General features: G+C 45.3%; 1 protein-coding gene and 1 long non-coding RNA gene across 26 annotated transcripts in view; one reads left to right on the top strand and one right to left on the bottom strand.

Moving 5' to 3' along the window:
- ERC2 (ELKS/RAB6-interacting/CAST family member 2) overlaps positions 1-27131 on the bottom strand; it is a 1070068-nt gene that overhangs the window by 968460 nt on the left and 74477 nt on the right. For 6 of the 25 annotated variants that reach the window (XR_008316191.1, XR_008316209.1, XR_008316197.1 and 3 more), the window contains exon 1: positions 5053-6286. The exons of 2 other annotated variants lie outside the window; for them this stretch is intronic. The gene's annotated coding sequence lies outside the window, so the exon portion shown is untranslated. Of the gene's footprint in view, positions 1-4999; positions 6290-27131 lie in introns of those variants that run through there. 17 more of the 25 variants (XR_008316198.1, XR_008316201.1, XR_008316199.1 and 14 more) reach the window with 8 other exon arrangements.
- Positions 19471-25635, top strand: LOC128345035 (uncharacterized). Its single transcript, XR_008316222.1, has 3 exons — positions 19471-19711; positions 22871-22952; positions 24967-25635. It is a non-coding gene; the product is annotated as an uncharacterized LOC128345035 (long non-coding RNA).

Genomic DNA, 27131 nt, shown 5'->3' with positions numbered 1-27131 from the left:
CATAACCTGCCCAGTTACACATGAGGGACGGACCATTTGGGTATGCTGTGCTGAGTGCCACCACCACTGCCAAGAAGAAAAAGGAGGAGGAGCAGAAGGAATAACTTGGAGCAGCTCTTGACTGAGGGGCAATTGTACCACTGCTTGGCAAAGAGCTGCTCTGATGGTGGAGATGCAATAGAGGAGGCAGATGAGGCAGCAGGGAGCATCTTGCTGCCTCAGCAGTGCCCCACTAATTTGCTGCTTGAGGTAAATGTTTCACCTCATCTCACAAAGAACCATGCCTTAATGGAAGCATCAAATGGCAATGGAGAGGCAGGCAAGACAAAGGCTTCCAGAAAAGTGATCTTAAAGTCTGAGCAAATCTTACAGTTCTCTTACAAACAATAATGACTACATTCAAGGGTTCATGAAGGAAGAATCAAACCAGAAGAAATTTCAGAGATGGGTAAGAAATTCTTCAAAGGTTTTGAGGAAAGGAAACATTACTTCTGTTTGGTGTCAGCAACAGCTATTGCTATTTTTCTTTTCTACTTTTCACAATGTATGCTGCACTTTTGCAGGTGGCATCAGAAGCAACATGGAAGGGAGGAGAAATGGTCTTGTTGTAGCAAGCAGGAATTGTCCCCTTTGCTAAGCAGGATCTGCCCTGGTTGCATTTGAATGGGAGACTACATCTGTGAACACTGTAAGATATTCCCCTCAGCGGATGGGGCCACTCTGGGAAGAGCATCTGTATGCTTGCACACAGAAAGTTCCCAGTTCCCTCCCTAGCATCTCCAAGATAGGGCTGTGAGAGAGACTCCTGCCTGCAACTTTGGAGAAGCCGCTGCCAGTCTGTGTAGACAATACTGAACTAGATGGATCAGTGGTCCAACTCAGTATATGGCAGTTGCCTATGCCTATGTTCCTATGAAGTGTTAAGCCTCTTCCTGACAATCAGCTCCATCTGGCTGCCATTTTTATTCTCAGAATGGCCCTGGAATGATTCTACATTGTGATATTATAGCATCATTCTAAGGGGTCTTCTGTGGGTAAAACAATGGCTGGGTGGAACAAAGCACCAGGAAGAAGTCTAGTGCTTCCAATGGTACCTCTACTAAGGATGTGCATGGAACCGCTGCTGGGTGGTTCGAAGGTAACGGGGAGGCAGGGAGGTATGCTGCCACCCCAAAGACTTTTAACAGTAAGGAGTGCCGGCGAGGGGAAAGCGGCGGGAGGGGTAAGTGCACCCTCCCCGCCCTGGCACCCCCGCCACCTTCGAAATTTGAACCGGGCTTCGTGTTCAAACCTGTTCGGGGGCCCGTAATAGGTCCTTCGAACAAGTTCGTGCACATCCCTAACCTCTACCACCTCCTGCAAAGGCAGAGTATAAACTAGAAAAAACACACAGGGACAGTATTTTGTTTTTAAGGAATCCTGCCGCCACCACTAACCAGCAGTAAACTACCTCCCATAAACCTTTAAGAATTTTGTATCACCACACCCTGAAAATGCCCTCCCCTCCATTTTTGCCGCATCAAAATGGGCCCCTTTGGATCAGTAGTAGTCTGACTAAGGTAGGAACATAATAAAAGTTAATTCTCAGTTTATCTGCAGAGCTGATCTATTAGTAGTAGTCATGAAGGGACCAGTTCAGATTACTTAAAGTGTACTCTAAACTATATTAGGGCAGGTTTGGATGTTCCAGCCTCACACAATTACACATATCTCTTCTCTATGCACAATGGGCTGCAACTCAGACAGCTTGAACTAGCCCATAGTATCACTCCAAGGGGGCTAGGGAAGAAAATTGTGGTCCTCCCCACAAAATTGCAGAAATTGGCTGCCAGTTTTCTCCACCTGAGAATTTGGTGAAGAAAACTGGATAAGCACTTTGGATCAGCTGTAGTTAAAGTGGGCGATTCTACTCAGAAGATTTGGCTCAGAAAAAGTAGAGTCTTGCAGTGGGGAGGGAGTACATTCTAAGCACAGCAAGCAGCATGGCATAGGGCACTGGGACAAGAATGGAAAGAAGCAAAAGGGGCTGATAGGAGATGAACCTAAATGGGGTAGAAGAAGCAAACATTGTAACTAGGGGAGGTGAGGGAGGAAATGTAATCAAGGGCAGAGAGTTTTAAAACATAAGGACTAGAACCTTGAAATCCACACATATTATGACAGGAAGAGATTTAAGGAGAGTAGTAAAATGATCATAGTGAAGTGAAATAAATATTTGTTTAGAGAGACGTTATGAATAGATCAGAGAAGAGAGAAACAGCTAAAGAGAAAGTCAGAAAAAAGGAAGCTGCAGTAATATAGATTAAAAGCTACCAGAACACTGAAAGGAAGGAGCTAGTACAAAGGAAACTGTATTGATGCTGAAAAGGAAGTAACAACAGATTTTGGCCACTGTTGTATAGAGGAAGAGAAGCATAGAAAGGAATCAAGTATGACTCCAAAGTGTCTCAGAAAAGGGAGATGACAGTATCTTCCATAACAGCAATGAAGGAAGATATTGGAGAAAGAGAAGAACTGCATTTATCATGTTCAGTTTGAGATTACCGTTTGTGCACACAGTTGCTGTCAACAAAAAGCTGCAGCATTTATCTTCAGGTGGCTGCAACAACTTACTGAGTACATGCAACACAGAATGGTGGCAATTAGCCCCATGATAACGTGCGCACAAGCCCTTTGTGTGATTACATTTGAATGAGGGAAGTGTTGGGGGTAACACAGTATGTTTTGAATCTACTTGTCACAATATGTCCAGTACATTCAAAACCATCCCCACCATCATTTTTTTTTAAACCAAACATGTAAAAATTGTTTTTTTAATCACAAGGTTCTGCTCACATGCTTACAATCTGAAAAATCAATCTGAGCTGTCTCTGGTCCACATTATTTCAGGGTTGGAAAATCAACTATCTCCAAATCTAACACTGTGAATATCTAAAACAGAATGTGTCAAAAAGCAAGTATTTTGGTGCAGATTTTGGAAGATGTAGCCTCTAAAAACAAAACCCATTATAGAATCATGGAGTAAGAGGGGGCAAGCTACCTAGTCTGATCTGCTCAATTCAGGAAATCCAAAGGTAAAGCATCCCCAACAAGCTTCAAGCATCCAGCCTCTGCCTGAAGACCTCCAGTGAGGGAAAGCCCATTGCCCTGCTAGATAACTGGTCCCATTGCCAAACTGCTCTCATCACCATTAAGAAGTTTATCCTAAAGTTCAACCAAAATCTGCCCTGTGCCCTCCCATTAGATCTAGTCCTGTCCTCCGGGGCAGCAGAAAATAAACCTTTGCCCTCCTCTCTCCTAAAAAAAAAAAAAAAAAAAAGGAGTGCAATATTTTCCTTCTTCATCTGCTGTTCTCCAGGTCAAATATAACCAGTTCCTGCAACCTATCAACAGAGGACTTGTTTTCCAGGTCCCTGATCATCTTGGTTGCCCTCCTCTAAACCCATTCATGAGATGTATATAATTTACACTTTCTCTATTCGTGGGTGAAGCAGCACTGAGAAAATTATTTTCTTCCACTAGGAAGAGACAGCTGAAGTGGTACTTGGCAAGGCACAATGAGGAGGGGGCAGAGGAGTGTTGGTCTTCCCTCACTGGTGAGATTGATTTTCTTGCCTATCTGCTATGCTCTGCAGGACATCTTTGTGAGGAATGAATACTCCTATGTCTTTCAACAGGAAGAAGGGCCCTTAACTGGGGGTTAGGTATGGGGGAGCTCTCTATGCAACTATTATTGGGCGGGGGGGGAGCCTAGAGATGGCTGCTGAGAGTATTCTCTTTTTTAGGAAAGTGAAAAACAGTAGAAAGACAAGTCTGTTTTTTGTCTGCCTTGGGGGGGCGCATGAAAAAGGTGGTGTGGGGGTTGCTTCTTCTGCACTCAGGAAACAAGGAATGCTCTAGCACAAAAGGTTTTCTTCATTTACCATCTGACTATAAGGGACTCTGGAATAGGCCTGAGAAAGATGACTGTTTCCCTCTAGGGAGTCAGTACTAAAGGGGCAGGAAGAGAGAAATCCCTTCTGTTTTTTATTGTGGCTTTATTTCACTGCAGATGGGGAAAGGGGAGAGAGCGAGCTACCAAACAGTTAAGTGAAATAACTGATTTTAAAAAGCCAACCAGGAAACTAACCCTGACAAGAGGATTTGCCCTCCTTGTGGCTGCACCGATTGGCTGAGCTAATGGCAAAGAGCTCGTTTCTGCCAATGCAAGTGGCCTATTGGTTTGTCCATCAAAAGGGAAATGTCAATTCGCAGCGGAGGGAGTATATTCCACTCCATCCATCCTAGGTTTAGCAGGTAGCCGCCTAGAAATCAATCACACACTAATAAAATAGGCATTCCCCTCCCCCACTACGTTACTAACAGATATCTTTATGCAAAACATATATGCATATAGAGACAGACATGCATTACATACACACAGGGAGGGTTATATTCCGTAGCCAACGCTTATGCCGCCTATATTAATCTTTCCATCCATACAGCATACAAGATGTGTAGCTCTTGTATGCATTTGTTCATTATATAACTGCCAAAATAGTATTCTTATTTCTTACTGGCAATCCTCCTTTGAAGAACGCAAGGAGGGTGGTGCTGGTGGAAGCCTCTTTTCCTTTCATTTGTTGAAAAGCCAAAGCTTTACGCATATATTACAACCGAGGCATTTCCGATTCTTCTCCAGCCCGTCCAAGAAGACTTTAGAAATAACAATTATTCTTTCTTTCTTTTTAAATTAACCGCACATCCTTTGCAATTGCATAGCTGTTTTCTAGGAGTAATTGCAAGAAGGTATCTAGACGATTATTCTGTATGGGAGAGGCACAGGCACTCATTGCTACTACTAGAATGAGATGAGCACTCGATCACATTTATGGCCATGTCTTTTATTTTAAAAATGCTCCTTCTAAATAAAGTCCTTCCCTTCTCCACCCATCGCACACACCGTGTTCATCCTCCTATGGTTTGTACACCAAAATATAGTATTATTGATAATAATTACCAAACTGACACACAGCGATCCATAATGGCCATATTCGTGCTTCAGCTCCTCACCTTTCAAATCATTGCATCTGTCTCGCGTCCTCCTCACATGGATTTTACAACATCACGTCTCGCTGGCAAACCATTGCGGTGAAGAAAGAGGCGGCGAGGTGAGAGGAACAGGTACGGGGCGAGGCGAGAGGAGAACCTGCTGCAGTCAGGAGAAGCTTCTGTATTCCTAGCCCTCGCTTTCCAGCCCCTCAAATCGAGGCTCCCTTCAGTCAGCCTGACTCGCTTGCTTGCACAGTCCCTGACTCAACATTCCCAGCATTCCCGAGGAGCCGCCTGGTAGCTGAAGCCGAGCGACTCGCCACAAGAGGCGACAGAGTGCTTCCTCTTCGGAAGCCGGTCGCGAGCCCGAGCTCAAGCAGCAGCAGTAGCAGTCAGGGGAGCCTCGAGCGTGGATCTCCTTTGCTCTCTGCAAGGCCAGCGGCTCCAGCTCTCACCCCACCTTGTGTACGTAACTCAGAAAGGTGGGAGGGAGCAGTCGGTGCCATGTCGGTGTCGGTGCCGCCGCCTCTACAGCTGATAAGAATTGAGAAGAGCTCCAAATATACCCACGTTTGCGTGCAGCCCCTGAAGAAAAATCTGTCCCCTTTTCTCCTGCCTTAAAGGCAACGAGCGACCAATCGAGGAAACATCCAAAACTGGCACACAGGAGGACCCATTTACCATATTATCACACGGCTGGTCTTTAAGGGCAGAAAGGGCGCCCCTCTCCACCACCGAAGAGACACACAGACAAACGAGCTGTTCTTTTCCTTCTCTCTCTCCCTCTCGCTATGGGAAATCTTACTAGATTTGATTTGGCTGCAGTCCCACTGCTGTCCAAGAGGGGAGTCCCTCTGCCTCTGTGTGTGGTGTGCAAAGACAAGTGTTCAAAGAAATGTACGTAGCAAGGACGGGTGGCAGATCTGGCGTACACAAATGCAGATGAAGTCAATGCCTTACCGAATTCTGTCCTTCCCAGAAGAAACCAGATTGCTTTGTTTTTCCGCAGCTTTTTTAAAAACTCCTGTGGGCGGCGGCAGCGTTGCCGCTCTCACCTTGCAGAGGCTGAGTTTGCACATGCAATTGGCCGGGGAAAGAAGAAGGCAGCGTGTTGTTGCTAGTGGGTACAGCCAGCACCTAGTCACCGTCCTCAGCCGAGCTGCCTGGGCGGCGTGCAGAGCCCGAACAAGTTGGCAGGGGAGGGCTCAGTCATGTAGCCCCTTCTCCTTCCTTCTTTCCTGGCGTCTCCGTTTTTGTTTCTCCTCCCCTCCTCTGCCCTCACGGCTCCCCTGGGCAGCCAACAATGAGGGCAGTCCCCAGGTAGGCTGGACACACTGCCCGGCAGCTTGTTTGAGATGCAATTAGGCACCACCACAATGCGCCCCAGTCAGTTGCTTCAGCGGCTGCCTGCAGCTGAAAGGGGTTATTTATTTATTTATTATTTAAAATATTTTAATACCGCCCAAAACTTACGTCTCTGGGCGGTGTTCAACAAGATAAAAACAAAGGTCAAACATTAGTTGCTTCTAATGTAACGAATGGGTTGCTTCTTAAGAGTGAAACCGGGCTGCTCCCTGCAGATGCTCTTGCTCCTTGACCAGGAGTGGGGTGGGAGAGGAGACGAGGAGAAAGATGGTGGGAGAGAGGGGGGAGTGGGAGGGATGGCAGGCTGAGCTCAAGGAGCTGCAGAACAGTGGAATGGGGTGGGGGATTGGGAAAGACGCCCTTGCAGAAGGTTTTCTTGGCCTTCCCTTCTTCCACTTTTCTCTCTAGTGAACACTGCTTTCCTTAACTCTCTCCTCCACCCCAAAGTAGGCCAGTGACATTGGTTGGGCATTGTCGTTTCTCAAATCAGTGAGCTCAGTTTTCATAGACCCATCTTCCCTCTGTGGGGTGATTCCTCTGTCCTCTCGACAGAGGTGGACTTTGCAGAGTCTGGCTGAGACTGTGTTGGTAAAAGTAAAGTTGTGCCCTCATGTGGGTGTCGACTCCTGGTGACCACAGAGCCCTGTGATTGTCTTTGGTAGAATACAGGAGGGGTTTACCGTTGCCATCTCCTGCGCAGGATGAAATGATGCTTTCAGCATCTTCCTATATGCCTAATAGAGGTGTTTCCCATAGTCTGGGAAACATACCAGTGGGGATTTGAACAATAGTTATCTGAGAGCAAGTTTTGTACACTGTACGTATTTGTAAATCCAAGGCTTTATTTTGCACAATTTGCACACTTCTCTGGCTGTTTCTTAGAAGCAAATATTACATGAAACCTGATGCAGTAAGTGGCTTATTCAACATATAGCTAATATTTATTAGAAGTTAAAATTTAATTGATATATTTATACAGGTATTGATAGGTACAATTCAGCTTTTTAACTATGAAAGCTCTCATGCAACCAGTGCATTTTAAGGAGGTTAGGGTGTCCAGTTCTATCTTCTATAAAAGGCAGATAAACTGCCTTCTGAGAGCTTCTGAAGATCTTAAGTGTAACAATGAAAGGAACAAAGTCTTCAAGAATTCTGAATCGTTTTTCAGCAGGAGAAAAGAAGGTCTCTGAGCACAGACAGATTGTATGCCATTGTGAGCCTGGCATCAGATTGGGATGGCAATGTGAGTGAGGTGTGTGGAAGAGATAAGCTGAAGGCTGAAGTTGCCAGAGATGAGGAGGCTCTTATTTCAACAGGAATGCATTCCAAAGTCCAGGCTTAAAAAATAACAATAATGAACTCGTTGCTAGTTCGAAGTAACATCACAGAACTATATAGAATGTAGTGGCTGAACTTTCCCAGACTTTCCTGGCTTTTCCCACCCTATCTCCAACATGCACATCTCACCTCATTCTCCTACAGTAGACAAAGCACACCTTGCAACTGTTTCCTCCAGTGCAATCTCCCCTGTACCCACAATGCACAAGGAATGCTACATCATGCTGGTATCGCCTGCTCCATGAACTGACCTCTATTTCCCCTTGTCTAACTACTCCCTGCCTTTCCAAATGAGCAGGAGGCAATGGCACTTCTGACTACCTCCTGCTGTCTGGTAATATAAGGCTGGGGTGGTTCACTAATTGAGCAATTAGGCAGAAGCAGGCATGGGGTGCATTTGAGGTGCCCTTCACTGCCACTTCCGCCAATGTGCCACCTGAAGTGGCCATCTCACTGCACCTCATCAGCAGGCAACTCCTGCTCTTTTTCTTGCAGCTCAGGATCAGCACACATTTTTCCAATCCTCCATGTCAGGTTCTATCCAAGCCCTACCTGAAGATGACAGGGATTCAACCTGGGACCTTCTGAATGCAAAGAGGTGCTCTACCACTGAGCTATGGCTCTGTGTCTTACAGCAGACAGTGCTCACATGTAGTCTATCCAAATGCAGACTAGGGTGAACCCTGCTTAATAAAGGGGACAATTCATGCTCTCTTCCACAAGACCAGCTTAAGCCCCTCAGCAGGCAGCTGTGGCTACAGAAGACTTGAGAGAGAGAATTAGGTGTGGCCTTCTTTATGAAGGAATGGCCTAGAAAGTGGAGCCTGGCTAATATGAAGCAGAAGGAGGAATCCAGGAATTAAGTATGGGGTCCAGCATCCTATGACTAAACAATATTGCTATCAATATAGATACGGCAACTCCTTTTGATAAATTATTTGACCTCTGTGCTAAAACGATCCAAGTCAATATTCTCCATGAAATGGAGGGCTTCTTGGGTATAAATAGAAGAATGAAACATTCACAGAATGCTGGATTACGTGTGGTGATGCAGCAGGGAAGCAGCTTGCCTACAGAGCAAGAGGCTGTTAGTTGGAATCCCCATCGGTGTGTTTCCCAGACTGTGCCTAGTAAATATATATTTGTTGTAACCTATATCAGGCAGCAGCGATATAGGAAGGTGCTGGAGGCAGATGCTCACTTCAGTGACAACAGCAAAGGCATCATCTCATACTGCACGGTAGGAAGGCAATGGTAAACCACTCTTGTATTCTACTAAGAGAACCACATGGCTCTGTGGTCACCAGGAGTCTACATCGACTCAACAGGACAATCTTTCCTTTATTAAGGGAATGCTGTTAAAGACTCTATTCTGGAAAAAGATACAGGTGGCCCTCATTATCGCGGGGGTTCAGTTCTCACCTATAGGTGCAGATGCAGAAACCACAAATAACGAAACCTTAAGTCATTTGGGAATTGGGGGGTTCAGTTCCCCAAACCTTGGGAATTGGGTGGTTAAGTTCCTAACCAAAAAAAGTATGTGGGGGGGGTGGCGGGGAGGGATGACAGTACCTTATTCTGCAACTTTCCAGCAATGCTCTTCAAACCCCCAACATGGTCGGATATCCCCCCCCCCATTTTTAAAAGTACCACAAAATGGCTCTCTGCTGGAAAATAGTGGCCGGAAATGACATTGGAAATCATTTCCAGGTCATTTCCAGCCACTCAAAACCATGGCAAATTTCACCTATTTTTCTGCCTGCGGATAATTAAACTGGGTTTCTAAGATCCAATTGCAGATACGCAAAACCACAGATACGGAGTCTGCAGATATCAAGGACCACCTGTATTACAAAAAGCACCATAGAATAGTTACGTTCATTGTAAGATATTCATTTCCAATCTCATGCATGATGTAACATTCATTTTAAGGTGAAGGGGGGGAAATTCATAAAAGTTTTTTTTAAACTCCATTGTGTTATGCAGACACCAGTAATGTTAAAAAATAAACAAGCTTAATAGTAAACAGCTATAAAGTAAAATTTACAATGAATTTCATTTTATCACACTGTATGTCTGCATAATTTTTAGATATATGATCATTATCTAGGAACATTTTAATCACTGGCACAAAAGATTACAGACAAGGTATTGTTCAGTATGGCCTCCTTTCAGACGTAGCGTGGAACCTCAGGTAGACAAAACTGGTTAATCTGTGAGCCTTTGATCATCCTGCAGATTATCACCAAACCGTGGTCTCACAGCCTCCGGTTTGTGGGCAGAGGGACCCCCTCCCTCTTCCTGGTCTACCAAGGCCTCATCCCAATAAGCCCCATTGCACTCACGTTGCCAGACTGCAGGCAAGGTGTCAAGAGATCAGTAGGGAGGCAACAATTGACCACGATCTGGTTGTGCCCAGCATGATCATGCCTTTTATCAGTCAGCTGCCCTCAGGATGGAAAGGGCATTTAAACCCCTTCATCACACAACTTGCTCCAATGCCCTTGCAAGGGCCCAGCAGCCATACAGTCTTACAGAAACAGAGTTACTTGTATTGGGGAAGCAGAGGGACACCAGTTTCATGTTACTCATGGAACAGGTCATGATGACTTCCTAGGAGGAAATATGTTTATGAGGACAGGCAAAGGATCCTGGGGTTTGGCCCACTGTGACACAGAATGTTATTGTGGCAGATTTGGGCAAAGCAGTCCATGAAGCCCCAATATACTCCTGCCTCCACGCTGGCTTGCTGGTGGGGGATTAGCCCTCTCATGAGAGGGCTAGTCCACTGGGGAGGACCATAGGCTCCATGAGCTTCAGGCCTCTGACCAACAGCACTGTAGGGGGGCCCCACTGATGTCCCCCCCCCGATATCTCTGTTTAACAATATAATTCATAGTACACGCCTCTCCCTTTCCACTCGACCCTTAGAGTCCCATGGATTCTAGAGTCCAGGATGCTCCATGTGCCCAAGTGGTTGCGGGTGAGCAGATTTGGGTAACATCAGGGAAGGCTCCTAGTACACACTCAAAATTCCCAGGCTTGAACCGGTGTTGCAGCGTATGTAGATTGGCCAACGCAGGGAATCCCAGGTCAGGGGAGCCACTGTTTTCTGTTATCCCTTCCAGACTGGGTGACCATGCTGAGCAGAAAACCCATGCATATGTGTTAAGGGATGGCTAGACTGCCAGAGAGAGCACTTTGACTCCTGCTTTCTGCCAGTCAGGGACCGGGAAAGGTGTTGCTGCGGTAGCCTTCCCCATGCAGGGAACTAGCAACCAGGCTGGGTGGCAACAGCTTTCTGGCCCACGTGTGTGCCTCTATGCAGGCCTGCTCAACTTAGGCCGCCCAGCTGTTTTTGAACTACAACTATAATCCCAAGCCACAGTGGTCAATAACTAGGGATTATTCCCCTGCTAACTGGGCAAAGAGGCACCTTTTAACATGGTGATTCTCTTTATTTAGCAAGGAGAGAGTAACTGGCCCTATCCACCCCCAGCACAGTACCTCCTGTGACTGTTGCTGGTGTCTATCTTGTGTGTTGTTTTTTAATGTGAGCCCTTTGGGGACAGGGAGCCATCTTATTTATTTATTATTTCTCTGTGTAAACCGCCCTGAGCCATTTTTGGAGGGGTGGTATAGAAATCAAATTATTATTATTAATAATAATAATAATAATGGTGAGACGTAACTTTAATAAATCTATACCGGATCGGTCGTCGCCCAGGTCAACAAGGACCGCGCCAGGTGCTATAGTCCCTGGACATCTGGTGGCAGGTGGGCAACAGCACTCAGGAACTTCAGTTGAGCAACCAGGACTGGAGACTGCAAGGTTACTGGAAGAAACGTCGCTTAACCGAAAAAAATATACGAAAAATGCCAACGAGGAAATAATGATCTGCTATTACAAGTCTAGTCCAACTAGAAGAGGTTATTTAAAAAGAATGTACCAAATTTGGAAAGAGAAGCATCCAGAGAGAAGAAATAACAGAACAAAGGCTAGCAGACCAGAGAAGATACATAATAAGAAATAAAGTATTCACAGGAGTTGAGCTGGAAGAACTGCAAAGAGCAACACAGGCTCAAAATATGGAAGAAGAATTACCACCAATTGAAAAAGTTGCTCAGGCGCAGGTGGAGGAGCTGTTGGAGAACATGGAAGAGAAAGAACATTACAAATACTTGGGCATTCTCCAGGCTGATAACATCGCACACACTGAAGTTAAAAGAAAAATTGGAAGTGAATACATCAGGAGAGTTAGAAAAATCCTCAAGTCCAAACTCAATGGTGGGAACACCATACAAGCCATAAACACCTGGGCTATACCTGTTATCAGATACACTGCAGGAATAATAGACTGGACCCAGGCAGAGCTAGAGACGCTAGATCGTAAGACCAGGAAAATCATGACCATCAATCATGCTCTGCACATCTCCGCAGTGATGTAGATAGGCTATACCTCCCTCGCAGCTCAGGTGGAAGAGGAATGCTGCAAGTCCATCAAACAGTAGAGGAGGAGAAAAGAGGCCTTGAAGAATATATCAAGGACAGTGAAGAAGATGCACTTCAAATGGTCAATAACGTGAAACTATTCAACACCAATGAAACACAGCAGGCCTACAAGAAATAACAAGTCAAGAACCGAGCAGAAAAATGGAGAAATAAGCCCCTGCATGGTCATTATTTGCACAATATAAATGGAAAATCAGACATCACCAAGACCTGGCAATGGCTTAAGAATGGCAACTTGAAGAAAGAAACAGAGGGTTTAATACTGGCTGCACAAGAACAGGCACTAAGAACAAATGCAATGAGAGCAAAGGTAGAAAAATCCACAACAAACAGCAAGTGCCGCCTTTGTAATGAAGCAGATGAAACAGTGGACCACCTAATCAGCTGTTGTAAAAAGATCGCACAGACTGACTACAAACAAAGGCATGACAAGGTAGCAGGGGTGATACACTGGAACATCTGCAAAAAATACAAGCTACCTGTAGCCAAAGATTGGTGGGACCATAAAATTGAAAAAGTGGTCGAAAATGAAGATGCAAAAATATTATGGGACTTCCGACTACAAACAGACAAACATCTGCCACACAATACACCAGATATAACTGTAGTCGAGAAGATAGAAAAACAAGTCAAAATAATCGACATAGCAATACCAGGGGATAGCAGAATAGAAGAAAAAGAAATAGAAAAAAATCACCAAATACAAAGATCTACAAATTGAAATTGAAAGGCTGTGGCAGAAAAAGACCAAAATAATCCCAGTGGTAATTTGCACCCTAGGTGCAATTCCAAAACAACTTGAAGAGCACCTCAACACCATAGGGGCCACAGAAATCACCATCAGCCAATTACAAAAAGCAGCTTTACTGGGACCAGCCTATATTCTGCGACTATATCTATAACAACAGCAACAACATTGACAATAAAATTCAGCCGTCCTAGGTCCTTGGGAAGGACTCAATGTCTGGATAAAACAAACCAGTCAATAACACCTGTCTGACTGTGTAAATAAATAATAATAATAAATACATCAGGAGAGTTAGAAAAATCTTAAAGTCCAAACTCAATGGTGGGAACACCATACACGCCATAAACACCTGGGCTATACCTGTTATCAGATACACTACAGGAATAATAGACTGGACCCAGGCAGAGATAGAGACGCTAGATAGTAAGACCAGGAAAATCATGACCATCAATCATGCTCTGCACCCCCACAGTGCTGTAGATAGACTATACCTCCCTCACAGCTCAAGTGGAAGAGGAATGCTGCAAGTCCATCAAACAGTAGAAAAGAGGCCTTGCAGAATATACAAAGGACAGTAAAGAAGATGCACTTAAAATTGTCAATAATGAGAAACTATTAAACACCAATGAAACAAAGCAGGCCTACAAGAAAGAACAAGTCAAGAACCTAGCAGAAAAATGGAAAAAGAAGCCACTGCATGGTCAATATTTGCACAATATAAATGGAAAATCAGACATCACCAAGACCTGGCAATGGCTTAAGAATGGCAACCTGAAGAAAGAAACAGAGGGTTTAATACTGGCTGCACAAGAACAGGCACTAAGAACAAATGCAATAAGAGCAAAAGTAGAAAAGTCAACAACAAACAGCAAGTGCCGCCTTTGTAAAGAAGCAGATGAAACCATGGACCACCTAATCAGCTGTTGTAAAAAGATCGCACAGACTGACTACAAACAAAGGCATGACAAGGTAGCAGGGATGATACACTGGAACATCTGCAAAAAATACAAGCTACCTGTAGCCAAGGATTGGTGGGACCATAAAATTGAAAAAGTGGTCGAAAATGAAGAAGCAAAAATATTATGGGACTTCCGGCTACAAACAGACAAACATCTGCCACACAATACACCAGATATAACTGTAGTCGAGAAGAAAGAAAAACAAGTCAAAATAATCGACATAGCAATACCAGGGGATAGCAGAATAGAAGAAAAAGAAATAGAAAAAAATCACCAAATACAAAGATCTACAAATTGAAATTGAAAGGCTGTGGCAGAAAAAGACCAAAATAATCCCAGTGGTAATTGGCACCCTAGGTGCAATTCCAAAACAACTTGAAGAGCACCTCAACACCATAGGGGCCACAGAAATCACCATCAGCCAATTACAAAAAGCAGCTTTACTGGGAACAGCCTATATTTTGCAACGATATCTATAATAACCAACAGTATTGATGATAAAATTCAGCCATCCCAGGTCCTTGGGAAGGACTCGATGTCTGGATAAAACAAACCAGTCAGTAACACCTGTCTGACTGTGTAAACAAGAAATAATAAGAAATAAATAATTATGGGAGTTATAGGCCAACATCTGCAGGAGGGCCAAAGTTGAACAGACCTGCTCTATGGCCTATCACTCTCTTGAGAGAGTGGTCCTTGGGAGGATGGGAGAACCACCTGCCTAAGGTATTATCATGACATTTGGCTTTATTGCCCAGTTTATGTACCAATATGATAGTTATTCTCATGAGTTATGCCTGATATTGCATGCTTGCACCCTAGGGAAAGCCCCCCCCCCAACTTGTACAAAAAAATAGAACAGAACCACTCAAGAATTCCAGGGGCTGTCTATTAACTCAAACTTCACTGTGACTCCATGTGCTTGTGAAAACATTTCTGTAGCCCTTGATAGCTGCAGACAACTCCCACTGTGCCCATCTTGTCATCTCATCCTTTTTGTGCAGGTTGACAAAGGGGAACCATAAGACACAGTGGAAAGGACGCAGGCTTCCTCCAATTTTGTTCTCTGCCCTTACATGCATTGAAGCTTGGGATGCAGCAATACAGCCTCCCAGTTGCCGGGCAACAGTAGGAGGAGTGAGGGGACTGAGGAGGATGGGGCAACTGATCGGAGAGGCAACCAGCAAGAGGCATGGACACATTTCTGGGCTGCTCTGAGCCAGCTTCTCAATGGCAGGGGAGGAGCTTTGGCATGAACCTCAGGTTACAGAGGTGGCAGAATTCAGATGAAAAGATAGCACCTTCAAACCTGAGGTCTCATCAGCGAAACTCACTACAAACCAAAGGTTTAAATTACAATTGGGGGTCAAACCCTCAGGTCAGCATAGCAACGAAACCACGGTTTCATGCATTTGGACAACCACAAAATCAAACCTCTAGGTCATTCACCTCCAGTTTGGTGTTATGTGCAAAGACAGCCATAGAGTCAGCTAGCAGATTCAATTTAGTCAAGAAGACTATTGTTTATTATTATTTTTATTTATTTAAAATATGTATACCCTGCCTCTCCAGTACACTACTGCTTGGGGCAGCTCACAACAATAAAATAGATACAATATAAAATAAAACTAATAAAACCAACCAAAATAAGTAAATAAGTTAGAAGTCCAGACTAAAACCACAATCAGAATTACAGTTGCTGTTTATAAGTTTCAGATAAAAAGTTATTTAAAAAGCTAAAATTGATAATTATTACAATGAGCTGTATTCATATTCAGATCTACATCAGATAAGAAAGAACATAAGAACAGCCCTGCTGGATCAAGCACAAGGCCCAGCTAGTCCAGCATCTTGTTTCACACAGTAAGAACATAAGCAGCCCTGCTGAATCAGGCCCAAGGCCCATCTAGTCCAGCATCCTGTTTTGCACAGTGGCCCACCAGATGCCGCTGGAAGCCACAGACAGGAGTTGAGGGCGTGCCCTCTCTCCTGCCATTACTCCCCTGCAAATGGTACTCAGAGGCACCCTGCCCTTGATGCTGGAGGTGCCCACAGCTCTCCGACTAGTAGCCATTGATAGTCTTCTCCTCCATGAAGTCATCCAGACCCCTCTTAAAGCCATCCAGGTTGTTGGCTGTCACCACATCCTGTGGCAGAGAGTTCCAAAGTGGATCACGCGTTGTGTGAAAAAGTACTTCCGTTTGTTGGTCCTAGACCTCCTGGCAATCAATTTCATGGAGTGACCCCTGGTTCTAGTGTTGTGTGAGAGGGAAAAGAATATCTCTCTCTCCACTTTCTCCATGCCATGCATGATTTTATAGACCTCTATCATGTCTCCCCACAGTCATCTTTTTTCTAAACTAAAAAGCCCCAGGTGTTGTAGTCTTGCCTCATAAAAAAGGTGCTCTAGGCCCCTGATCATCTTGGTTGCCCTCTTCTGTACCTTCTCCAGTTCAACAATGTCCTTTTTAAGATGTGGTGACCAGAATTGTACACAGTACTCCAAGTGTGGTCGCACCATAGTTTTGTATAAGGGCATTATAATGTTAGCCGTTTTATTTTCAATCCCCTTTCTAATGATCCCTAGCATGGAATTGGCCTTTTTCACAGCTGCCACACATTGAGTTGACACTTTCAACGAGCTGTCCACCACAACCACAAGATCCCTCTCCTGGTCCGTCACCGACAGCTCGGATCCCATCAGCATATACTTGAAGTTGGGGTTTTTTGTCCCAATGTGCATCACTTTACACTTGCTAACATTGAACCGTATTTGCCATTTTGTCACCCACTCCCCCAGTTTGGAGAGATCCTTTTGGAGCTGCTCACAATCCGTTTCGGATTTCACTACTCGGAAGAGTTTGGTATTATCTGCAAATTTGGCCACATCGCTGCTTACCCCTGCTTCGAGATCATTTATGAATAAATTAAAAAGCACTGGCCCCAGTACAGATCCCTGGGGGACCCCACTTCTTACTTCCCTCCATTGTGAAAATGATCCATTTATACCTACCCTCTGTTTCCTGTCTTTCAACCAGTTAGCAATCCACACATGTACTTGTCCCTTTATCCCATGACAGCTAAGTTTCCTCAGGAGTCTTTGACGAGGAACTTTGTCAAAAGCTTTTTGGAAGTCCAGGTAGACTATGTCAACTGGATCACCTTGATCCACACACTTCTTGACACTCTCAAAGAAGTCCAAAAGGTTGGTGAGGCAAGATTTACCTTTGCGGAAGCCATGCTGGCTCACTCCCAGCAGGGCCTGTTCTTCTAGGTGCTTTACAATTTTATCCTTGAGGATGCTTTCCATCAATTTGCCTGGAACAGACGTCAGGCTAACCGGCCTATAATTTCCTGGATCGCCCCTGGATCCCTTTTTGAAAATTGGTGTTACATTTGCTACTCTCCAGTCCTCTGGTACAGAGCCCGATTTCAGGGATAAGTTAAATATTTTAGCAAGGAGGTCAGCAATTTCACATTTGAGTTCTTTGAGGACTCTTGGATGGATGCCATCTGGCCCTGGTGATTTGTTAGCTTTCAGTTTTTCCAGACTGTTTAGAACATCATCCCTTGTCACTTCTATCTGACTCAGCTCTCTAGCCTCCATCCCTAAAAAGCCTGGTTCAGGAACAGGTATATGCTCAGTATCCTCTGCCGTGAAGACAGACACAAAGAACTCATTCAGTTTCTCTGCAACCTCCATATCCTCCTTAATAATCCCTTTCACTCCCTCATTGTCTAATGGCCCAACCGCCTCCCTGGCAGGTTTCCTGCTTCTGATGTACTTAAAGAAGTTTTTGTTATTCCCCTTGATACTTTTGGCTAAATGTTCCTCAAACTCTCTTTTTGCCTCCCTTATTGCCACCTTGCATTTCTTTTGCCAGAGTTTGTGTTCCTTTCTGTTCTCTTTGTTTGGACAGGCCTTCCAATTTTGGAAGGAAGTCTTCTTCCCTTTTATGGCTTCCTTGACGGTACCCGTTAGCCATGCTGGCATCCTCCTGGACTTAGTGGTACCTTTCCTCCTTTTGGGTATACAATCTAACTGGGCTTCTAGTATTGTGGTTTTGAGTAAACTCCATGCACTCTGGAGCGAAGTGACTCTCCTGATTTCCCCCCTCAGCTTTCTTTTTACCATACTCCTCATTTTGGAGAAGTTTCCTCTTCTGAAATTCAAAATGTCTGTGTTAGACATCCTTGGTGATTCTCTCCCCGCATGTATACACAGTGGCCCACCAAATGCCTCTGGGGAGCCCACAGGCATGTGCATGCCCTCTCTCCTGCTGTTGCTCCCCTGCAACCGATATTGAGAGAGATTGTGTATCTGAGACTGGAGATGGCCCACAGCCACCAGACTAGTAGCCATTGATAGACCTGTCCACCATGAATCTGTCTAAGCCCCTTTTAAAGCCATCCAAGCTGGTGGCCACCACCACATCCCATGGCAAAGAATTCCATACATTAATTATGTGCTGTGTAAAAAAGTACTTCCTCTTGATGGTCCTAAGTTTCTCAACCTTCAGTTTCATGAGGTGACCCCTGGTCTTAGTGTTGTGAGAGAGTTGAGAAAAATACACCAGTGCATCTACATCAGGGCTACAGCAGATGCACCAGTGCATTTACATCACTAACAAAATGCACAAGTAGCAAAGGATTTGTGCACCGAATCCCATCACCACATGCAGATGTCCTTTGCTGGACTGAAGTATTTGTCTAACTGGCAGAACACTGAACCTAAGAAAGCACAAACGATGTATAAATTAAAGAAGACATATTGGCTGAATAAGACAAAAGCAAGAAAAGTATAATGGATTTTTAATATGTTATTTCACAAATTCAAGCATGACAGAACTAACTCTGTGAGTAGGGGCAGGAATAACAGTGATAAACAGGTTGCTCACCTGCGACTGACGATCTGGTAGAGATCCGTCGACATCCATAAGAGTGGATTCTGTGCCTGCGCAGAAAACCCCGTGATAGCCATGCCTCAGCTTTTTGAGGCGTCCAAGCCTTGCCCCCACGCAGAGTGTGCTATTTAAGAGCAGGCTGGGCATCATATTCCTCAGTTCTTTGGATGACCGCCGTGGAGGATGATCATCCTGTGAGTAGGTGAGTTCATACTTGATGAATCCAAGGGCAACAGCAAGCATACCAATACGCACATAGCAGAGCACTACTACTGCAGAAGGGTAGGATGGGAGGGTCTTATGGATGTCGACCGATCTCTACCAGACCGTCAGTTACAGGTGAGCAACCTGTTTATCTGGATTGGGATCCGTCGACAGCCATAAGAGTGGGTGTTTAGCAATCTCCCCATGGAGGAGGGTGCAGTAGTGCTATTGCAACACCCGCTTAAGGACGCTTCTCCCGAAGCTACCTTCTGCAGCAGAGCGCACATCTATGGCGTAATGCTTAACAAACAGGAAATCTGATGACCTGGTGGCCGCTTTGCAGATGTCTAAGAGGCCAACTCCCGAAAGGTGTGCTGTTGAAGAAGCATAGGCCCGGGTAGAGTGGACTTTAATGGCTACCAGTGGTGTCTTTTGTTGTATGTTGCAGGTGAGCAGGATGAGGTCAACTAGCCACCTAGACAACCATTGCCGAAATATCGATGAGCCCTTGGCGGAACCACTGTAGGCAATGAAGAGGCGTGTAGTGGCCCTAAAGTCCTTCATGTGTGTCATATAGAACAAGAGAGCCCTGCGCATGTCCAGAGAATGCATGGCCTTTTCCAGGGCTGACTGCAGGTTCCAGAAAAAGGTAGGCAGAATAATGTCTTGGTTCAGATGAAATTCTAAGACTATCTTTGGTAAGAAGGATGGGTCCAGACGCATGCGGAGCTTATCCTCATAGAATCTTGTGTACGGGGAATCCACCCTCAAAGCCGTAAGTTCGCTGACTCGTCACGCTGTCGTAATTACAACTAGGAATGCAGTTTTCAAGGAGACCAATTTCAAAGGTGCTGTGGCCATAGGCTCAAAAGGCGCCTGTGTAAATGAGAGCACCAATGATAAGCTCCATGGTTCCACTGGTGCTTTCAGTGGAGGGTAGGCATTGGAGAGGCCCTTTAAGAAGGCCTTGCTCAGAGAATGCGAGAAAAGAGTCTTTCCATCACAACCCGGATGTCAAGACGACAGGGCCGCCAGGTGGACTCTTAGAGAAACATTAGCCAATCCCTGAGATTTTAGGGTGGACAGATAGAGAAGCACCTGACGGATAGAAGCATGTCTTGGTAAAAACCTCTGCGATCTTGCATGGGTTTTAAAACAAAGCCACTTTATATAATAGTTATGTCTAGTGGACGCCTTCCTCTGATTCAATAAAATGGTACTTAGAAGCCTATCCACCAAGCGGTCAGCCGGAGAGTTTGGGCATCCGGGTGAAGGACAAGACCCCCATCTTGGGAGATGACGTCTGGGTTTGGCAGAAACTGATGAAATAGGTTCTTAGACAGTCTGCGTACTTGTGGAAACCATGACTGTCTTGGCCACCACGGGGTCACGAGGATGCAGGGTGTTGGGTGTGCCAGGAGATGAGCCACTAACCTTGCAATTATCAGCGGAGGGGGAAACATGTATGGTGTCTCCCTTGTCCAGTCCATCTGTAAGGCATCCCCCAGTGACTTGGGGTCGTGGCCTGCCCTGGAGCAAAAGCGGGCACACTTCCTGTTCTTCGAGGTTGCAAACAGGTCCACGGACGGTTGTAGCCATTGGTGGAAGAGCAGGGTGACATACTTGGAGTTGAGCTCCCATTTGTGATGACTGTCCTGGAGAAACACTCAGTTGAGAGTGTCCGCTAGGACGTTGTCTTGACCCTTAATGTGAGCTTCAACAGGGTGCCGAATGCCGAATGCACCAGTGCCACATCTGGACAGCAAGTGTGCACAAGCTCCGAGAGACAGTACTGCCTTGACGGTTGATGTATGCTTGTGCAGTTGTGTTGTCTAGCTGAACTTGTACATAAGTGTCTTGTAAAATTGGTAAGAAGGCCCGTAGAGCAAGAAAGACTGCAAGCAAGTTTATATGGAGTTGTTTCTGGTTCACGGTCCATTTCCCCTGGGTCCATTGACCCGCACAATGTGCCCCCCAACCTAATAGGGAGGCATCTGTTGTTAGCCATACTGTCGGTGATGGAGTCTGGAATGGTACCCCCTCCAAGAGGTTCCTGTGTTCTGCCCACCAAGAGAGGGACTGGAGAACTGGAGCTGGAATCTCGAGGCGCTTTCTCTGACTGTGTCTCGCCGGATGGAAGACAGAGAGAAACCACAGCTGTAGTTTCCACATTTTCAGGCGGGCATAGAGGATCTCCATATTTCAGGAGGCCATAAGGCCCAGTAAGCGCTGTATTGAGTGAGCTGGTTGTATGGGATTTTGTTGGAACAGAAACACTAAGTCTCTTATTGAGTTGTACCTTTCTTCTGGCAAGAATGCTCTTTGGCTTACAGTGTCCAGTACTGCAACTGTGTAGTTCGCCACTTGCATACGTTCTAGGTGGGATTTCTTCCAGTTGACTTGGATGCCTAAGTCCTGAAGGACCATCAACACATAATGGATCTGAGAACATAACATGATTATGTTCTTTGATGTCAGGAGCCAATTGTCAAGGTAGGGATAGATGGTAACCCCCTGCATTTTGAGGTAGGCAATCACTATGGCCATACATTTCGTAAAGACCCTTGGGGTGGTGGACAGTCCGAAGGGCAATACATTGTACTGGTACACTTGGCAGCCGACCGTGAAACGCAAGAACTTTCGATGTTGAGGACGTTGACATGAAAATAGGCATCCTTGAGATCCAATGTGTTGCCAACCACTTCTCCCCCTGAAGGAGTGGTAGTATTTGTTGCAACGCCATCATTCTTAATTTTTTGACACGAATAAATTTGTTTAATTGGCGAAGGTCCATGATGGGGCAGATGCCCCCATCCCACTTCGGAACTTGAAAATAGTGGGAATAGAACCCATCCCACCTGTCTGCCCACTGCACCAGGGCAATTGCCCCTTTCTCCAACAGTTCTTTGACTTCCTCCTGTAGAGTGGCAGATGGAGGAGTGAACCACATTCCCATGAACCGTGGGATCGACTTGAATTCGATGGCGTATCCTGAAGATATGATCTTCAAGACCCAGTGGTCTGATGTTATATGTTGCCATGCGGGGGCATGATGTGCCAGCTTGATGGAAGGCTGTGATAGAGGTGGATAGATGTTGTGATCCGTCAATTGAGATGTGAGATCTCCCGATGGCGGGAATGGGATGTGGAGAGAAGACAGTGGGCAGACTCGTACCTCAAAGGCCCTTTTGAGTGTCCGACCCTTTGGGACGTTGGGGCTGAGATGACTTGAACTTGTTCTGGTAAGAATGTCTCTGGTATGGTTGGTATGACTTCCTGAAATCTCTGCACTCTTGTTGACGGAACGAGGGCCGTTGCTTGTTGTAGGACGAGCAGTACTTGTTTGAGTAGGTAGATGTAGATGGTTGCGATGTGAATGTCTTTGCCGTAAATTTATATTTTTTTAGTTGCTCCATAGTGGCATCAGTCGTTTCACTGAATAGACCAGTGCCGTCGAAGGGAAGACCTTCTATCTTGTTCCTCATATCTAGTTGCAATGTGGTCGATCTCAGCCATGCATGCCTACGGAGGGTAGCAGCCGTGGTCATGGCCCTGGATTCACTCTCAGCTGGATATTTCTCAATGCTGAGCAGCTGTCTTGTGAGATCACCTGAACGTTCCAGAGTTTTGTGAAATTTGTCCCTGAATTCTTCCGGAGACAGAATGTCAAGGCCAGCTTGTAAATTTTCCCAGATACCATGGGTATATTTGGCAGTGCACGCTGCATTGTTTGCCACTTTGATGGACAAACATGCAGTGGAATACATTTTCCGTCCTAGTAGATCTAACCTTCGCCCTTCTTTTTCAGGTGGAACCACGTGTCATTTACCAGTCTTGAATGCGAAAGCACAGTCAATAACCAAAGAATTGGGAGCAGGGTGCTTCAAGAGGTAGGTATTATCTGTTTCCATTATGTGGTAAAGGTTTTCTAGCCTCTTAGATGTCAGGGTGGAGGTATGCAGGACCTCCCAAGTGCACTTTGCAGCCCATGTTATAACTGGGAGCATCGGGAGGGCTACTGGTGCCGTAGACTGTGCCTTAAGCATAAAGTTATAGACAGGGTCATCTATAGTTGCCAATTCGGATCGTAGGTCAAGGCCCAATGCGTCCGCCATGGCCCGAACATGCCTGTGGTAAGCCTTCATTTCTTCATTGAGAGACACATACACAGAAGGAGCCACATCAGCAGGAGGCTCCACAATGGTGTCCTCCCCTTCAGGGTCAGATTTGAAATCTGATGAACCGTAGTGCTCGGAGGGCGAGCCAGTGGGTGATGCAGGCACCGCAGTTTGAGTCTGTGCTGTGGTAATCGGTGAAGCAGAGATGGCAGGTGTCTGGGTTGCTATGGAGCGAGTCACTGGAGGTCTCGTCTGAGCAGCCTGCTGAGACACGGTAGGAATGTCAGTTTTAGTAGTAGCAGGGACGAGAGTTGTGGCACGGACTCTGGTAGAACCTTTAGCTAGTGTAGTCAGTGCCATAACAGAGGGAAGCATTGTCAAGGGTCCCCAAGATCTGACTGCTTCCGAGGAAGGGGCCTGAAAGCAGGTAGTTATCGCCGGTCGGGAACCCGATATGTGGGCAGGTGGAGTATGGGTGAAACCGCAGGTGTGCCAGGGCAGAGGACTCTGTAACTGGGCTGCTGGGAGTGATGGTACCGGGTGAAGCGGAGGGGCAGAGGTGGACTGGGAATCCTCTTCCAATGGAAAGAACCCCTTAAATGTCGATTGTGAAAGGGTACTTGCCATCGAGTCCAGCAGAGATAGAAGCGTGTGCATTGTAGCAGGGTGGAGGCCCACCTCGGCATCCGCAGTAGAGTCCTCGATGTCGAATCTAGGAAGAGGCGATCAATATAGAGGAATAACTTGTTTCGATGCCGAAATCACTGGAGTATGTAAGGTCAAAGGAACGGTGGGACAAGGCACAGTTGGCGTTGATGGGGGAGAAGAAGGGACCGGCGTCGGCGCTGGAGAGAGTGACCTTGCCCTCAGCATCGAAAAAGTCGGCATCAAGGTCGAGCTCGGTGTTGATGGCTGGGTTGACACCGACCTCGGTGCCAGAGGTTCCACATCGATGGGCTGATTAGAGGCCAAGGCAGCCGGCAATGTTGATGAAGAATGCTGAACAGCAGAAGGAGATGGCGTATGATCTCGTGTCAGATTGATTAACTTCTGTTGTTTATCCGGGGTCGACGCACTAGTAGGAGGAGCTGGGCATTTTGGATGTTTTGCTTTCTTGGTGTGTTCGTTGACGTCAGGGTTGCTGTCTGTAGCAGAAGAGGCTCAATGTGCAGATCTCGACGTTGATGTTGAGGACTTTACTGAAGGTTTTGGATGCTGTCGGGTTGAGGAGCTATGCTCAGCCTTCAACGAGGGGCGGTTCGATGTCGAGACACATTTGGGAGACGAGGAATGCGCCAAGGTCGAGGGCACCAATTTCGAATGAGATGGTGTCAAAGCAGGTTTTGGAGACGTCTTCGATGTCGATGGACGGGGTGTGCCCGGCGTCGAGGGACTTAACACCTCATCATAGATCGCCGCTTTGAGGCATAGTGCCCGATTCTTCCGCGTCTGCTTGGAGAATGATAGGTATATCTTGCACGAGGAGACATTATGCTCCTCACCCAAGCAAATTAGGCACAGATCACAAAGGTCTTTAGAGGGGAGTTTGGCATTGCAGCCCTCACACCTCTTAAATGATTTTTTTCTCCTCAGCCATTCTGGTGAGCGAGAGGGATAGCCAGGTCCATTCTGTGGGTCAAAGCCACTTGATGGTCGTAAGCCAGTCCGAATCAGAAATTTAGAATCATCGTCAGTCAGATAACAGGTCAATATACTAAAAATCAGTCCATTTAATATATATATATATATATATATATATATATATATATATATATATATATATTAGAACACTGAAGAACTCACGAGGAACTTTCAGATGGAGAGGCAGCAGACCGAGGTCCAAATGCAAAGGCGGTCAGAAAAGAACAGAGGAACATGGCACCAAGCCCGCTCTTAAATGGCACGCGGGGCTTGGACACCTTGACAAGCTGAGGCATGGCTACCATGGGGTTTCCTGCACAGGCGCAGAACCCACTCTTATGGCTGTCGACGGATCTCGATCCAGATCAGTTCCCTTTTGATGCTGTCTTTATCAGTACGGCTTCACATGATACATACCAAGCCAAACTGTGGGTTCCCAGATGAACTTGGTGCGTGTCATATGAAGCCTCCCTCAGTATCTTTTAGAAGGCAAATAGCATTTTAAATCCAGATATGGACCAAAGTGGTTGTTTTTGTTTCCTTTACTATATTAGAGTGTATGTCTTATGGCAGATTTCCCATAGTTCAAATCAATATGTTAATTTCTAACTCTACCACTTCTCTCTTTGGCATTACCAAGGACTAAAGCTCTACTGTGCTGCCTCAACAGCACCACGGGTTTGGTATGCATGCAAGTAGCAAGCCAGGTTAATATTGTTAGACTTTATGTTGGTGTATATAACTCTAGAAGAATAATTTAGCCTATGTTGTTAGATGAAGCAGAAGCATGTTGATCACGTAAGCAGAGAACAGCTAGTACATCCTATTTAGAATCAATGTATTGAAAATAGCTTAGCAGGGCTGTCTCAGGCAGAAAGGCAATAAAGCACTGGCTCCTCCTTTGCTTGGGCCTTTTCCCTTTTCCCTGCCAGTCCTACTAGTAGCAGGGAAGGAGGGAAAGAGGCCTTCAATCCTCACCTGAACCTGGTTGAATACAATGACCTTTTTATCTAATGGGTTTAATGTCCAAGTATCGCCAATCTGAATGAACAAATTCTGAGGAAACAGCTTCTATGATATGTGAGTTGTTCTTTGCATGTTAGACAATAAAAATCATTTAACCTTCTCAGATTTTATCTCATTTGAGTAAACTGCATCATCTGAAATCATCTGATGTTCAGAACATATACCCATCCCCCTTTTTCCATTTTTGTCCCTTTCAGTTATTCACTTAAGAAGCAAATTTCCTTCCTGCCTTTAACTGGCAACAATCATAAGGAATAATAGGAATTACATTCTTTACTAGCTATGATTAACTGAATATTACAAACCAAAGAACTGGCAAGGATCAAAATGCCACCCAGAACAGCCTAGCCGCCGCCACCACTACCATTGTGGGCAGAACCGAACATCTATCCATCAGACCTCTGATTAGGACAGAGGGAACAGAAGGAACTCTCTTAAGAGGGAACACTGCAGAGGAATATTTTATTGGGCTTTATTTAACTGTCACTTTGGTTCCAGTCTTTTGCTTTCAGGGATTTTTTCTTCTTTGAAAAATTACTCCCCCACCCCCACCCCGGAAGAGATGCTTTGTGTTCTTCTAATCATCATTGTGCCTCTCCCTGAATGGATCCTGTTCAAGCTGTGCTCTCTTTGTGAGAAAGTGACCAAAAATGTTAGTGAATCATAACTTTATATAATGCATCATGTGTCATTTTTTAAGGCATTCAACAATAATATCGACTCCAAAAAATGTAAAATATGAGCTCCTGTTTATTGCCCCCTTTAAAGCTATTGCAATAGAAAGTGAAAGCTGAGAGCACCTTTGCCAATTAAGAGATAAAAGTAGCAGAGACTAGATTATTAGGGAGAAGTTTAAATCTACCTCTTTGCCTCCTTTTTTTCATTCTCAGACATGCACCTGTGGTTGCTACTTTCAGCAAAGCAATGCCTGGGCTCTATTCATATTTGAATTTCTGCTCAGCAAAAAAATCCTGTAAAGGAGCTCTAATATTCTCCACTTTGATCGAATAAAAGAACCAGCTGTTTCTGAAGGGCAATTGGCACAGGTAAGGGGAGATGAGCTAGGCATGTCTGAAGCACATGTTTTAACTGAAAGTAGACAAGTTCATTTATTTTAAAGTCAATTATAGGAAGCAAATTCTTAAGAAAACATTTCTATACCTTTTAAATCAGCATAATAATGTAGGCAGGACAAAAATATGGATTTCCCTAGCCTTATTCAGACATTACATTTTACATTCAGACATTACATTTTATATTTTACATGTGCATGTTGTGTGAATG

This window comes from Hemicordylus capensis, chromosome 2 (genome assembly GCF_027244095.1).
Source record: "Hemicordylus capensis ecotype Gifberg chromosome 2, rHemCap1.1.pri, whole genome shotgun sequence".
NCBI classification, from domain to species: Eukaryota; Metazoa; Chordata; class Lepidosauria; order Squamata; family Cordylidae; genus Hemicordylus; species Hemicordylus capensis.
This window is presented reverse-complemented; position numbering and strand designations above follow the sequence as displayed.